The 15,131-nt window shown below is 37.0% G+C and overlaps 1 protein-coding gene across 1 annotated transcript in view; it reads right to left on the bottom strand.

The window, feature by feature from the left end:
* The window catches only part of WDR27 (WD repeat domain 27), a 2,477,832-nt gene that overhangs the window by 2,023,657 nt on the left and 439,044 nt on the right, over positions 1 to 15,131 (bottom strand). The gene's annotated exons all lie outside the window — the stretch shown is intronic.

The following is a 15,131-nucleotide window of genomic DNA, read 5'->3' as shown; positions in this document are numbered from 1 at the left end:
AAGGAGACGTCGGCTCCGACCGGAGCCGATGCCAAAGACAGAGGCTTTGAGGCATCGGCTCCAGCCGGAGCCGATGCAGAAGACTGCGACATAGCCATATCGGCTCCAGCCAGAGCCGATCGTGATGCAGTAGGTGAGCCACCAGCCGAAGGCTTGGAGCACGGAGCCGATGGTTTGGATGGCTTCGAAGGTTTCCCCGGCAAGGACTTAGCCGGGGAACCTTCGGGCTTTAATAAGTCCCTCAAAATTAACTTATTCCTGTGCTCCTGCAGTACTCTTGGACTGAACGCATGACAAACAGAACAAGAGTCCTGCAGGTGCAGGGGTCCCAGGCAATAAACGCAAGAAGTGTGACCGTCTGTCAGCGACATTTTCTGACAGCACGAGTCACACTTCTTGAAGCCTGAGACTTTAATGTCTTTAGACATTAAGCTGTCAAGGAAAGAAAAATATCTTCCTTAGAAAGTTAAAACACACACACACACACACACAGTAAAATTAAAGGTTAACAACTAACACACACCTAATTGTCCCAAAACAAGGGAATGGGAAAAAAACAGAAAGGGCCTAAGGCCTAACCTTAACAGGGGACGGATATAACTTTGGGATTAGGGATTAACAAAAAAGGGACCCAACAGAAGTGGTATACTAGTACTAGACTATTTTTTAAAATAAAAGGGAAAAATCCGAAGAAAGGAGTAGAAAAATTAAAAAATTTTCACTGACCTGTGGAGCTGGTAAAAAAAGCACCTCACTAGCGAAAGTGGCAAACGAGATCTGGGTAGTTAGCGCCTAGCATCATGGGATATAGGGTTGCCTCGAGCCGGTAAAATTAGCTCTCAAGCTTTAGTATAGGCCGAGTCAGAGCCGAGGATCGGCTCCGAACCCATCCAGCAAGAATGAAGGCAAGATTGACAACTTAACATCAATAGCCTATTGCTGATTTATTTTAAAACTCTTAATTCTGACATAGTAGGCAGTGTTTAACTAATACATGAAAATGTAGCAAAGTTTAAGATCAGAAAAGCAGTCAGAAATGACTCGATATGCAGCTAGATCAAAAACTTGATAACCAGCAAGTAATCATGCAGAGAAAACTTTATTGCAGAAAGAAGTTAGCAGCTCATAGTAATACCATACCGCTTCTTCAGACAAACATGAATGGTGACAGAATAACTTATATACAAATGACATCATCTCAAACAGCTTAACAGCCAATAAAACAAACATTCATGCAGCCACATTCTCAGCTTAAAGGCATACGAACTAGATAATATTTACTAGCATAAAATCTGATAAAAAATAAAAAATAATTATAAAAACATTAACACGAAAATATTCATGTTTTTATTATTATTTTTTATCTTTTATCAGATTTTATGCTAGTAAATATTATCTAGTTCATATGCCTTTAAGCTGAGAATGTGGGTGCATGAATGTTTGTTTTATTGTCTGTTAAGCTGTTTGAGATTATGTCATTTGTATACAAGGTATTCTGTCCCCATTCATGTTTGTCTGAAGAAGCAGTATGGTATTACTGTGAAAGCGCTAACTTTCTTTCTCTGCAATAAAGTTGTTGGTACAATTACTTGCCGGTTCATCAAGTTTTTGGATATAACTGCATATCGAGCTGTCTTCTGCCTGCTTTGGGGAATTTTACAGTTTTACAGTTTCGTTTGGTTGCTGCAGTTGGGTTTTTTTTTTTTTTTTTAAGTTTAAGATCCAGTGCCACCTATTGTATTTCTTAGGATACAAACTGATGTGGTTGTGAGCGAGAAGTAGAAATGCTTCAGCGATACAATGCATTCTAGAATGATCTTGCAAGCAGAGCTGAAAGTTGTTAGTGTCCTATTTTAATACCTATGCCATTATACATAAGTTAAAGCCTGCACCAGTGAGTATAGACATATGGCAGAGGAAAATGTAGCATATAGGAATATAGCCATTGTAATGTGAATAAGTATACTAAATTATGCTAAAATACAGTATTGTATTAATGCTGCATTAATAGGATATCCGTTTCTGTTCTGAGGTTTATAGCCAAATGCAATGTACAAATAAACATACAGACAGAATTAAAGATTTCCTAAAATGCATTCAGCTTTGAAAATACATTTCATTGCATGGCATCTATAATTAATAAAAAAGATTTATATGAAGGAGGAAGACCAATTTATATGCCACACAAATAATGAAGACTACCTCCTGAATAAAGAAAACAGAAGCATATTCACTTCAAATCAGCTTGAAATCCTAGTGCAAATCTTATTACTCTCTGTCAAATAATTACTGATTATATGTATCACCGCCAAAGTATGAATTATTTAATCATGGTTTATCTGTATTTTTTAATTTTTGACTAGAATGCAACTTTACCATGAGACTAGTATCCAGAAGATAATAGAGCTTAGGAATAATATATAATGCAGTTGTGCAAACAACGATGTAGACCCAGGCAAGTGAAGTTCCAGTTACCAGTTCAAAAATAACAGTCCAAACAATCATGCGAGGTAACTGAAACAAGCAGGCTCCTCACAAATACATACGCCAGGAATAGGAAAGTCCAGTGTATAAAAAGCACATAAAGCAAGTAAACTAAAAACGAACGTTCCTTTAATGAATACAGTTAGCGCTTTCACCTCCTCGGCTTCATCAGACTGTGTTCAACCCATCTAAGACAGTCATATATATATATACCACCTTCAATTAAAACTGCAATTGCTTAATTACATTCAATTTATATTGGATTTAAAACCACAGTGTACTTTTCAAAGATGTCAAGCATAAATACACACACATATGCATACGTAGAAAACAAGATATCTGTACTAAAAAGCGTGCATTGCAAATGTATATACTCACATTAGTAAAAAATATATATATATAGATAAATGTAATAGTGACTGGATCTAGCAAAAACATACTAAAAAATGCATAATTTAAAATCTATGAATGAAAACGGATATTAATATCCTAATCTATACATAAATGCCCTAATCTATACATAAAACCCTAATCTATAAATAAAAAATATCAGGATATTATTTTTTATTTATAGATTAGGTTATATAATATTAGGCATTATGTATAGATTAGGATATTAATATCGTTCATTCATAGATTTTAAATTATGCATTTAATGTTTTTGCTAGATCCATCACTATTACATTTATCTATATATATATTTTACTAATGTGAGTATATACATTTGCAATGCGCTTTTTTAGTACAGATATCTTGAATGCATATGTGTATGCTGTGGTTTTAAATCCAATATAAATGGAATGTAATTCAATTAATGAAGGTGGTATATATATATGACTGTCTTAGATTTGACAGTCTGATGAACAGGAGGTGAAAAACTGTTCATTAAAGGAACGAGTTTACTTGCTATGTGCTTTCCTATTCCTGGCGATGTATTTGGGGAGGAGCCCGTTGTTTCAGTTACCTCGCATGATTGTTTGGACTATAATGCAGTTGTGTTTGCTGTACTCAGTCTTAAAATCCAGCTTCTTGGTTTGTCCCCTTTATCTTCTAATAGGCAAATATATCAGCTTTAATTGTGCAAAAGTAATTTTTATACTGCTTGTAATTCTTTTTTTTTTTTTTTTTTTTGCAAGTGTATTCTTGTACACCGGGAATTCCTACTGATTAAAAATGTATAGCAGTAGGAATAGTTTTGACTATTTTCATATTCTGTTTGGAAAAAAAATGCAGCACTCTTCTCAAACCCTTGAAAAACATTTGATAAACACTATTGATTCTAGACAATAATGAATCATATTTTCCCTATCTGACCCTTTAGAAATCTGGCAACCCTGTCTGTACATCTAACTGTAATTAAGCCGATCGCTTACAGTGTATCAATTGGATTATTACTGTGGGGTTCATTTTTTTTTTTTTTGCATTTGATTCCTGCTGTGACCTGCCGTTTAACGGCAGAGCAGAGGGCTTTACATCAAACTGTAATAAGCGGATCGCTAACAGTGTATCGATCGGCTTATTACTGTAGAGTCCTTTTTTTTAACTAATTTCTACTGAATTTTTTTAGGATTATATTATGCTTTCAATAAAGTCTGAACCCAGAAATAGGTTTCACTTTCAGAACATTTTAAATCTAGAAGGATCAACACCAAATCTAAGTGTTAAAATCATACCAGCTGAAAGGTATGGTACTCCATCCTAACAAACTTTCTCCTCCCTCTACCTAAAATATGTATGATGGCTGCCAAGCTTTCTTGTGTCACTCTTTCTGTGATGAACCCATTATCTCCCTGCAAAAACGGCACTATAACTCTAAAACTTCATGTTAGAAAAAAGTCCTTCTTATTCCCTGAATCATAACACTGATTGTTCCCCCTTTCTCATGCACATTTTCTTAAAGAGCTTTTTTTAAGAGGGGTTTGTGGAAGGGAAAGTGGAAAATCTTCGCCCTGCACAAACTGCAAATCCATTATATATATATATATATATATATATATATATATATATATATATATATATATATAAAAAATATCCTTAATTTCCATTATTTTTAATAACTAGACATATCATTATTTATAAATGATAAATTATTATAAATATAATTATGAATTATAAATTATAATAAATATAAATTCTAAATTATAATTATAAATGATTTATAAATTATTATTTATAAAGTATATAGTTATATAAATAATAAGTTTCAATTAATAGCTGCAAAAATGCTGCAGTTGCGTGATTCAGAGTAAAGCACATTCCCACGTAATGGGATATTAAGCTTGTGGGAATGTACAGGATGACTTCCAATTTCTCATCTGCAGTTCTTCTATTAAACTTCATGTGCTACGTAGGCCAAACTGCACAACTTCTTCTACATTTGTCATGCAAGTTGCACTGCTGCACCTTTGTCTTTGAATCTCTGCCACTAATTCCACCTTACAAAGGTCCTTTCAAGCATGGCAGATTGCTGAGAAGGGTTTTATGAAATCTGTAATGTAACAGTTAACAGAGGTACAGCTATCTTAAGTTACAAACTGCCTTAAAATTAGTGTGTGTATTACAGATGTAACCAAAAATGCACAGCATCAAACCACATACTTATATAGTTTTGTTCCTAGTCCTATGTGCTTCTATACAGTCTTCATTTGATGGTGATGTGACTTGCTAATGATGGACATGCTAAGGCTTTTCAAAGGGTCATCTGTTTTATACCATTCTCTGCATATCCTGGAATACAGCACATGTACATGCCCACCTCTTCCCAGTTGTTGTAGTCTTTGATAACCCATCTTGGTTACAGCTGCCATAATCATTGACCTAGTTAGCATCACTAACCCTTTTCCTGCAAGCATTTCTGCAGCTGGTTTGGTGTTCCCCTACAGCAGTGTGTTCATTTGTGTCTGTTGTTTCCTGTTCCATGCATAATAGGGTTGCTAACTTTCCAAATGCCCAAAGTGGGACATTTGTGCTATAAACATCAGATTTTGCAGGGCAAAACATACCCACGGCCAGTACAAAGGACATAAATTCAGTTTTTTGCCTGAATAAAAGTCTATTCTTGTAGCATTTTAGTTCCTTATTCTGTTTCTTATAACATTTAGGTGTTTCAGATACAGAATAACTGTTTTATGCAACTATGACATAAAATATAGAAAATAATTTTGTCCTAAAATCTCAGGACATTTGCCATTTTCACACCTTCATTATTTTTGCAGGACACAACTGCCCAAAGAGGGACTGTCCCTTGCAAAGTGGGACAGGTGGTAACCCTAATGCATAAGTGTCCATGAAGAATAAAGCTGCATGACATTCTCTTGCATCACTCTTCATATGTACCAGAATATCTAATAATGTATGGAATGTATGCTGACTTTGGGCAACAGAATATTTGTCCTGTGCATGTTTTTGACAGTACCATTTTGGTGTATCTGAAGATTGCTGGTATCCACAGAGGTACAATTTTGTTTTCTTCTGAGCATGCTGGTCACAGTGTGTTTCCCTACCATTTTCTTGTTTGAGATGTCAAATGTGCACATTAAGTGACTGCGCACATTTCCTACTAGCAAGTATGGTCGTATAATTCATATTTGGTTCTTAGTCCTTACTACCTAATAGTTCGGCAAACTATAACATGTATTTTATACATCAAGCACAGTATAAAAATGTTTGGAACAGCTGCTGCACACATTACGTTAATTGTTACAGTGCTTCTCATGCTATGCTCTCTATAGGAGATTGGTGACATTTCTTTACAGATGTACTACTTGACTGCATACCACTCACCTTTTCCTTTACCAAATTTGATGAGCCGTTAACAGCCCATGGTGGCTCATATATTGTACATGACCATTCCATGTACATATATCTTAGGTTTTATTACGTAATTTGTAGTGTCGGCAGACATTTACACAAAGAGGAGAGTGCTGTGAAGTGTGATTTTTGATCTCTGGCGGCAATATTTAGAATTTGGACTAAGATGTGCAATATTCCAAAAGGCCACACAGCACGGCCTGGTACAATGACTTATAATAAGGTAGACATGAAAATTATGTAGGCAAAATTGTCATTCTGTACTCATGACACTGACAGTAGCATTTCAATCCTGTGTGCTTACTGCCGTACTTGACAAGTTTAGTTAGTACAACTGCAAATTGGATGCTACAATCGTTAATTTACTGAAGGTTGTAAACCCTCCTCAGTGGTGTTTCGTGCAAACTGCACACTTTTGTTCTTTTAAAGAGACGAAAGCAAACTTTGTCACGTGAAAATAAGAACTGTGTTTGGCTGAGTAGTGTTAGCTGCCAATTAACAGCTCAATATATGACCAGTTTAGCAGTAAGACTGGAAATGTGCACAAAGACAGGGAGTGCTTCAAAGCAAATTTACTAACCTGGTTAAAGGAATAGAGGATTGCTAAATAGTTTATGCTGAATTAGAGAACATATTAAGCTCCAAACATGCATCAGTTATCTGCATTATGCCAGTGATACTTACTTGCAGAAAATATTCAATAGCCCCCCCACACACACACACACACACACACACACACACACACACACACACACACACACACACCAGCCATAAAAAAATAAATACACTTCACTGCTTGGTCTCTAGAATACAGTGAGTTTTCAATACATTCTTTTACCGTGCCAGCATCATAGACACAGGTTTGCAAAGTACTGTTTTGCAGTTAGTTTAAATATGTGGAGATGATGCAAATGTCAAGCAAAATTACAGAAACAGGATGTCAGTTCTTTCAATTCTGAGCTGTCAGTGCAGTGACAGTTTTCACACCTCTGCAGTAGTGTCTTATACTGTAAGGCAAGCTCTGAGCTAAACATAAATGGGGGTGATTAGCAACAGAAAAGAAGCAGGCCTAACACAGAAGGAATACAAACTGACAGTGAGTCACAGATTTCCCATTATATGTCAATGTCATGGGAATTCACAGTTACTTCCTTATGTCTGGCATGAGTCACAGAAAGCAGACGTGAAATGCTTTATGGGAAAGAGAAAGGGTTGAAGGAGAAGAAGATCACATTGATATATCAAGCCCCATCAGTAGCCATGCTGTGGTAAACAGGCTAAAATTACAAATAAAGCACTTAGAGTGATTTTGAGGTGTTAAAATAGGTCGGGAAACAAAGACAGACTGCTGGTAAGGACTGGGCCTTGTAGGACAACCAAACAGAAATCACCACATTGTAAACAGCCTGCACATGGCCTCTAAGGCATTTCTTAGAGTAACTGCTTATTTTACAAAGTTATTAGGCTATCTTAATAGCGTATAATGTTCTGTGAACTGCGTATCCACTCGTTATGTGTTTTTTCACTCTAACTGCCTATTTTACAATGTTTAATTTATCTTAGTGAGATACAAGGTTTTGGGAACTGTTTTCACTCATTATTTGCTGTTAATAGTTGACTGAGTACACTGAGACCTGTTATTGCCTTTTCTGATACTCGGGAGGTTGGTAGAGACCCATTATTGCCTTTTTTGATACTTGGAGCGGTCAGTAAAGACTGCACCGTTAGTGCCTACTTTAAGACAGTGTCTACAGATCGCTTTTCACTCTAACTGCTTAGTTTACAATGTTTCACCCATCTTAGTGAGATACAAGGTTTTGGGAACTGTTTCTGCTCATTATTTGCTGATTATAGTTGACTTTGAGTACACTGAGACCTGTTATTGCCTTTTCTCATACTTGGGGCGGTCAGTAAAGACTGCAGCGTAAGGGCCTGCTACAAGACAGAGTCTACTGATCGCATCAGTGTCCTTAACTAAGCAACTGTTTTTAACTGTGAAGCGGCTGCACATGGAGGGTATCCTGCCTTCATTTTAGCTGTTGCCTGGCATTAGTTTGTAGTCAAAAATACCATACAGCCTTAATATATCTCTGTGACTGCTAAAGCATTATTATACCTGTTAAACCTCCTCAGTAAGACTGTGATATCCCAGCCTTCACTGAGCTGCAGGTTGGGTCTACTGTTTTGCTAAATTACTGCATATAAATTGCATATTGCTGAATGTCATTTCCAATGGTTTTATTAACTGTATTTTACTCCCTATGCTGGTAGCTCTTTACTTTAACTAATCTCTTAAGCTCTCCTAATATGCTACCTTTCTCTCCTGTCTGTCCGTACAAGACTTCTAGCCCAAGCTGACATCTTCATCCTACCCCTCTCATTTCTTTATTTCTCTGTCCCTACAATACTCCTGCTCTATACTAACAATTTCTTCCTTCCCCCTCTTTTCCTCCTATTCCTGTACTAGAACATACTCCTACCCTGCTGCATCTATATCTTGCTATTATTCACCCCATACTTATCCCCTCACTCTCTGTTTGTTTTTCAGGTCCCTGCCACCAAACATTTAAGGACAGTGCTAACCCCAGTCAGATTTGAAGACCACTCACTCCCTTTAAGAGTGTAGTTCCTTTGGTGGAAATCCTATCCAGCAACAGTGCAGTAAATTAACAACGTATGTTAAACTGTGTATTTAGTAATCCTAACAGTCTATTCCCACTGGATGTAGAATATAACCCAGTGCCTCCTGTGTGCCTCATTAAAGTATTGCCCCTGGTCAGCTATACCACTCCCTGTTTCCCCCATCCCACTAACCCTGTTCTCTCTAGGCTTTATGTCACTCACCTACCCACTACCCCTGTACTCTCTAGGCTTTAAGTCACTCACCACCCACATAACCTTACACCCATCCACTTCCTCTGCTAACTCTTTCCCTCTACTCTCATCTCTTCCTACTGATACAGGCCCCCATATCTCTACCTACCTCCTGTTTGTTTCCTCCATCTGCCCTCTCTCTCCCACACAGTCTCCCTTTAGCCTCTGCCTCCCACACAGAATCCCCTCTGTGACCTTTCCCTACCTTAGTCTCTTTTCATTCACCTCCAGAGCCTTGCTCCCAACTTAGTGACTGTAGGTTCCTCTGCTTAGTTTTGTGCACAACCCAATCCAAATCAGGAACTTGTGTAATTAAATAAGGTATTCTCTCTCCTGAGGTGAAGTATTTGACCTCCTCACTTATTGTTTTTTTCCCTTCTTGACTTCTGAACCTACAGGAAGGTGCTGCACCACTCCGTTCGCCCTTGCTACTGCTCGGGCTCACTTCGCTACCCTACCCCCATTCCCACCCACCCCACATCAATTACATTTATAGTTAAAGACCACTCCCCCATCACAATCTCACTCCCTATTGACCAATCAAACTTCACCAATCATACCCCACACTAGAAAGCTCCACCACACCCCTATTCACCACTAAAAGCTCCACCACACCCCTATTCACCACTTGACTTGTATAGCTACTGATATTACGCCTTCACCAAGCAAACTACATCCACAACTCAACATAATGTCCTATATATATCACACCCACCTACTAAAAGTATTATGTACCTCATTAGCTATCTTCTCTCTCCTCCTACTGTCGATTATTTCTTCCTACCACACTCAACTTAACATCACCTTCCCACCACCATGGCAAACTGAATCCACAACTGGTCACAGAAAAGAAGGACATTACCCTATATCATCCTGCTACCTTACCTCTACCCAATCTTTTTCCTCCCTATATAATACTCTTAAATATAAGACTAGCCCTCCACCCTTCCAGAAACAAACTAAGATACTACACAAACTAAACAAACTCTATCTATACCTACGCCAAAATCTAACTTGCTGTGGGGACATCCACCCTAATCCAGGACTCAACAACTCTAACCATCGTAACTCTGAACAACTAAATCCTCTATATCTACAACCATCCTCATCTCTCCTTCTTTTAAACATTAATGCTAGAAGTATTCTTAATAAAACCTAGGACCTTCATGCCCTACTAGCTCTATAAAAGCCAGAAGTCATGGTCCTAACTGAAACTTTGCTCAAACCTGAACAAAACAGTAATGAAATTACTGCCCCTGGGTACAATATTATACATAGGGACAGACCTGGTAAAAAAGGTGGCGGTGTTGCAATACTATTCCAAAACCACCTCACCACTGAACAATTTGAGTGCAATTCCCAAGAAGTAAAAGACATATAACTAATTCTAGCCAAATTAAAAGTTAACTCCAACAAACAAATAATCATTGCAGGTAGGTATATCCCATCAGGTAATAATATTATCATACTACTAAGCCTACTAAACTGGCTGTCATCCTCCCTTCCACATGAAACCATAATTTTAAGAGACTTTAACATTGACTGGTCTGACTGCTCCAGCCAAAATCCCATCACCCATATTAATCTCCATGGGTTTAACCAAATTATAACTGCCCCCACAAGAATTGACAAAACATCCAAATGCCAGTCCATCTTAGACTGGATTCTATCAGACCCCACATTGGCTCAACAATCAGGCTGTCTTCCAGACAGTCTGAGTGACCATCAAGCAACCTACTTAATTAGGAATTGATCCCACCACAATAAAAAAAACATCTTAAGAGTAGTACGTAATAAAAAGACCTTCAGAGCTAATGAACTAATCAACTCACTAAAATGCTGCAACAGGACTCCCTTAAGACAACTACCTCTAGATGATGCCGTGCAGTACTTCAACTCAACCTTCTTTGAAATCCTAAACTGCCATGCACCCCCCAGAACCATTATAAACAAAGCTAACTATGCCCCATGGCTAACAAAAGATACTAAAACCATAATGAAAGAAAGGGACAAATCCTGGGCACAATTCCACAAACAAAAAACCTCCACCTTGAGACAGACTTATCTTGAGCTCCTCAACAAAGCTAAACAACTAATAAAATGTGACAAAGCTAATTACCATATAAGTATACAAGAAAAATATGCTCATAACCTTCAAATATTCTGGGCCACTATAAATACCTTACTACACCCAGGAAAATCAACCACTCCTACCACTGTATTACCAAACAACCATGACAATATCCCCACCGAATTTAACAAATTCTTTACTGAAACAGTCCAAGCCCTAGCCAACACTCAAAATACTACTACTAGCCCCTTACCTACAGAGACCCCTCCCAACGTCAGTTGCAGCATTTTAGTGAGTTGATTAGTTCATTAGCTCTGAAGGTCTTTTTATTGCTTACTACTCTTAGGATTTTTTTTCCCCACTTTTTCCCTGGACCCAGTCCCCACTAATACAATTGCGAAACTCCTCAGAAAATAAAAAACAACCACTCTAGCAGCTGACAATCTACCTGCAGACTTCCTTCAAATAACAGCTGAAGCTATAGCCTATCCAGTATCCATTCTTATAAATAGGTCAATATCAGAATGTAAAGTATCTCACTCCTGGAAAAGATCACATATTATACCACTACACAAAAGGGGTAAGTCCCTTGAGCTTACCAACTACCACCCTATTGCAATCCTATCACCTCTATCAAAAATATTAGAAAGAGTAGTTCAATCCCAACTAATGCAGTACCTCCTTAACAATGACTTGCTATCCACATCCCAACATGGCTTCCTCCCATAGCACTACTACAGCACTACTCTCCATTACCAACATTGTCAACCACCATAGAAATAATGGACTATTATCAAAAGCCTTTCATATGGTGAACCATAGTATGCTTCCAGAAACTCTATCTTCCCTTAACATAAGCTCCTCTACCATATCCTGGTTCAATAACTACTTATCAAATCATCAGCCGGCTGTTCTATGGAAAGAACAACTGCCCCCCCCTACTATCTGTACGCATAGGTGTCCATACTAGGGCCTTTGCTATTCTCACTGTTTACTAACCAGATAGCTTCATCCTCACTCTCTGCCTCAGTAGTGCAATACGCAGACGATAACACTATTATATGTGCCTCCCCCACCCTACAGGAGCTAAAAACCATAACCCAGAAAAACATTTCCTTAGCAGAAGTATGGTTTACTAACATAAAACATATTCTCAATCCCAAAAAAAAACAAACTCATTCTCTTTAGCCCTGGTAGATCTCCTCCACTAAATAATGACTTTACCATAACATCTAAAGATAACATACAAATCACCCCAACAACACACACAAAATTATTAGGCGTTGAAATTGATAATAATCTAAAATTTGACTTACACATAGCCCAAACAATTAAGAAAGTTAACAAAAACTCGGTCTCCTATACAGGAACAGACAGTTCATCACTAAACCTACCAAAGCCACCTTCAGCAAGGACTCACATCTTATCCATTCTCCTTTACGCCTCCCCTATCCTAACTAAACAAATTGGAAATAAGATTGCCAAGTTTGCTACCGATGCTTCTCATAGATCCCATCACTGTCTAGCCCTCAAGCAACTTAACTGGCTTGAGTTACCGGAACTACTTCTACTCAACCAACTCTCAACAGCTCACAAGCTCTACTACTTTCCCAACAAAACCCCTGCACTTCAGAATCTAATTCACCCCTACACCACCACTAGAACCTTAAGATCTAGTTCTCAGAAACACATAAATGTCATCAAACATAAAAATGATGCTGGTAAATCTCTCTATGCCAGCTCCATTGCCAAAACCTGGAATTCACGTCCTTGCCACTTAACTTCCACCATCTCTACCTCACATTTTTAAAAGTTTCTCAAAACTCATTACAATAATAACTGGCATTGTTCATGTTACTCCCCAGGCTAGGCCATACCACTGCACTGTTGCTAGGATTCTGCTAAGGATCAAAATGTTGCTCCCCAAATCCCACTTGTACAAAAATTATACATGGGTATTAGCTTACCACCAGAAATTTAGACATTGTCAATCTCTGCTATCCATACTCATATATATTTTTAACATGTATGGCTCTGTTTTCTTCTTTGGTACTATTTCTGTCTCCTTGGAACTGGAGTAGTGCTGGGAGCTTCTCTCCACAGGCCTACCTATGCTCAATTGTAATGTATTTTTAATGTATTTTTAACATGTATTGTACTATGTTTCATTATATGTAACTGTTTTATCTCCTTTAACTGTATTAATGTTTGGAGCTTTTCTTCAGGGGCCTCCGCTCAAAATGGACCTGTGTCCAGTTGGACTTTCCCGGTAAATAAATGTAAAATAAAATAAAAATAAATAAAATAAAAACAGCCAACCAGATTCAATAATGATCATTTGGACTGTGTTTTCATTCATTTAGCAATTATTTTTATCTAAAAAGTCTTAAAAGTACTTGTTTTACTTTAAATAGTGATTTATTTAATCTGAATTACATTTATATTTAAATAAGAATTACAAATATGTTTCTGACAGTGACAGTTTTAAACACATCTTTTTTTTCCTGTCTGCTTTAATGACATTATAGTCCTATATTTATTCATAGTAACAAATAATTCTTAGGATTACTCAATTTATCTTAGTCTGTTTAGATAAAAAAATTAAGAAATTGTATACAGCTTCATATTCTTAGTTCATGCATACATAGTATATTAAATTTAATTGTTCCTTATGTATCTTTTTAATGTACATTCAGTTTCCCCTCTGCTTGCTATTAACCTGCATTAGCTAGGAATTCCCACTAGATGTCATGAGAGGGTTAGTTTGTGGCTTCTATGAGAGCTATAGTAACCCTGGGTTTAGTTTATCCATTCAGAAGGTTGTTAAAATATATAGTTTTATTGTTTTCAAATTTAGTGTTTTTAAATTGTACATAACAGTTTTGAAAAATGTATTTGTTATAAAGAATCAAGGAAAGCACTTTTCAATTTTACTAATAATAGCAGTCTCCATCAAATGATAATATTTAACATTATATCTATTAATGAAATGGGTTGAACAACTCCATGAAAAGGAGTAGTGTAAACAAATATTTAATGCTACATAAAGCAGATTCTGCATTCATTCAGGATTCTCAGTAACAGAAGATCTAAATAAATTAACCTTTAAGGATTATTCCAGAAATAGTTGACTCATACTCAAACAATGAAGGTATGTTTGCTTTAGTCACACTAAAACTAGATAAAAAGATGTACACTTTTGCAAACACCTACTGAATACCGGGTATTGAGACTAAAACTGTGAAAAAAAACATTTAGACACCATAACATTAAAGTCTAAAGGTGAGTTACTATTAGCAGGTGATTTTAATTGCATCTTGTCCTCCACTGATACTACAAGCTCTAAGCCCTTCAAGATGTCCCCTGTTGCCAAGCATTTGAGCAACTATATAAAAGGCAGAAACCTAATTGACATTGATGGTATAAAAATATTATCCTCCCTGAAATATTCTCACTGCTCTTACAGATTTGGCATGCAGACCAACATAGACAAAGTCTTTGTATCCAGTTCTTTACTGGCCAAAATTGATAATGTAGTGCTGATATCATGCCCTATGTCTGACCACAATGCTATCACCTTCAATGTAACACTTAAGACTGACCCCTTAAACTTCTGCCAAAAAATACCTGTTTATCTAGTAACAGTAAGGATATAAAGAACGGTTTCTAGATGAAATAAAGACCTAGACATCAATAATAATGGAGAGGTTTGAGATATTATCCTATGGGACACTTTAAAGGTAGTCTTACATGGTAAAGCCAAAAGGTGGTATATAAATAAAAGGAAAGAGTGGGATAAAAAACTGACAGACATACCAAAAGAAATTGATGAACTAAAACTAAAACTTACAGCAAATGACAAATCTGCATTAGCTGACATGTAAACTGAACA

This window comes from Protopterus annectens, chromosome 1.part0 (genome assembly GCF_019279795.1).
Source record: "Protopterus annectens isolate FY-2018-M chromosome 1.part0, PAN1.0, whole genome shotgun sequence".
Classification (NCBI taxonomy): domain Eukaryota; kingdom Metazoa; phylum Chordata; order Ceratodontiformes; family Protopteridae; genus Protopterus; species Protopterus annectens.
The sequence above is the reverse complement of the archived record's forward strand: the minus strand, read 5'-3'. Positions and strand labels throughout refer to the sequence as shown.